General features: G+C 29.4%; 1 protein-coding gene across 1 annotated transcript in view; it reads right to left on the bottom strand.

The window, feature by feature from the left end:
* Positions 1-2,177, bottom strand: part of LOC111675950 — a 9,374-nt gene that overhangs the window by 2,560 nt on the left and 4,637 nt on the right. The window lies entirely within an intron of this gene.

The raw sequence follows: 2,177 nt of genomic DNA, 5'->3' as shown, positions 1-2,177 counted from the left end.
TCAGTTCTCGTTCAGTTCTAGTTCAGTTCTAGTTCAGTTCTAGTTCAGTTCTAGTTCAGTTCTAGTTCAGTTCTAGTTCAGTTCCAGTTCAGTTCTAGTTCAGTTCTAATTCAATTATATTTCAGTTCTAGTTCAGTTCAAGTCACCCTCTAGACGTCAGGTTTGTCTTTGGAATACTGAAACTCCTGTTCCCACTTCGGTTCTTAATTCAGATCCTGAATCTAGTCTTGCCTTTAATTCACTTTATAGTCAAAACTCTAATCTCAACTCTTCTTTGGAATCTCCTTAAGTCTCAATTTTAGTCTCTACGTGAGATTCTATTTTTGACTCCATAGTCAATTTTAGTGTCTTGTCATTTCTTTATTATCGTCCAGATTCTACTTCAGATTATATTCTATATTCTATCTTTACTCTACCCCAGACTTTAGATTGTAATACAAACTTTTGTGTTCGCTCTAGTGTAGACTATTATATAAAATCTACTTTTGAAATTTAGTTAAGACTCTAGTTTAGAATTAGTATAGTCCATACTCTGGATTTGGTTCTACTTTTGGATTTAAGTCAAGACTCTATTTGTTACTTTATTGTATTAGTTTTTATACTCATATCTAGTAGGGAATGCAAAGACTAGTTTTTATTTAAAAAATTCCAGAAAGTTCAGTCTCTAAGTTTTACAAGATGCCATCTCTGACGCAAATCCTAGTCCTGGTTCTAGCCTAAATTCTAATCTTTTTAGTATTTTCTAAAGATTATAAAGATTATAGTTTGAACTATAGCTTTTAAACAAAATAATTATGTTGAAGAGTTTACAACATAATTATTCTCAGTGACTCTTAATCTAGGAGTTCTTTCGGAAATCCCTCTAAGTTAAATCATCGAATTAATATTCTGTTTAATTCAATTATTTGTGTTCCATCCACTTTGCATATTTTGATTATATTGTAATATCTTACCATCTTCATGTTGTTGTTGTTGCTGCTGTTGTTGTTGTCGATTTATTAGATCCCCTAATAGATCTCGTATCAGAAATGATTTAGAATTTTGATTGTGCATGTTGGTTTTTTTATTAATAAATTTTAAACACTTTTGTTTTTATTATTTTAAAAGAAAGTATTTTTAAAAAATATATTTTTTTAAATATTATAAATTATAAAATGCCGTCGGTATAAAATTCCTTTATATCCTTTTTTAATCTTTTTTTTTTGTTAATCGTTTTAACCGCTAAATTGTTGTTGTTGAAGTCACATAAAATGAACAACTGTTTTGTTACGATTCTTTTACTTTTCACATTAACGTAGTGAAATCCTTTAATAGATTTTATACTAAAAAAAATCAAGTTTTTAAGCGACAAAATCCAAAAAAAAGGATTTAAAGCTAAACAGTGCTAAACGAATTACAAATAATCACTGACAGTTATAGAGCAAAAGCTGTCAGCCGAGAGCATCAAATTTGTCTAAAATAATTTATCACCATCATCATCATCATCATATAAAATAAATCCTCTTGCACTTACTCTCCGATTTGGTAAAATTAACGGTAAATTACCTCCCCCTTTAAGAACAGAGAAGTATATAGGAAAAAAACGTGCTATTTAAAAACGTTAGCCATTTTGTTTTGTTAGTGTGTCTCTATCTCTCTTGTGAAAAGCTTTTTCTAAGGGTTGTTAGTATTGGGTGGGTGGTTGTAGGTTTATAAGGGTAAGCTTTTTTAAATGTTGTCTTTTTATTGGTTAAAATTTTGGGCAGTGATTTGTCTTCATAACGCTACGTATTTTTCTTCCTTTTTTAAGTTTTAAATTAAATTGTTCAAATATTTATTAACTTTTTAAAAAACATTTATTTTGCCATTAAAAATCGATTTATTTCACTTTAATTTAATTGTATCTTTAATATTTTTTTAACATCAAATATAGTTTAGAATATTGACTAGTCTATAGACTAGTTCAGTTCTAGTTCCGTTCTAGTTTAGTTCGTAGTCAGTTCTAGTTTAGTTCGTAGTCAGTTCTAGTTCAGTTCTAGTTCAGTTCTAATTCAGTTCTAGTTCAGTTCTAGTTCAGTTCTAGATCAGTACTAGTTCGGTTCTAGTTCAGTTCTAGTTCAGTTCTAGTTCAGTTCTAGTTCAGTTCTAGTTCAGTTCTAGTTCAGTTCTAGTTCAGTTCTAGTTCAGTACTAGTTCAG

The sequence above is a fragment of the Lucilia cuprina genome, chromosome 3 (assembly GCF_022045245.1).
Source record: "Lucilia cuprina isolate Lc7/37 chromosome 3, ASM2204524v1, whole genome shotgun sequence".
Lineage (NCBI taxonomy): Eukaryota > Metazoa > Arthropoda > Insecta > Diptera > Calliphoridae > Lucilia > Lucilia cuprina.
The sequence above is the reverse complement of the archived record's forward strand: the minus strand, read 5'-3'. Positions and strand labels throughout refer to the sequence as shown.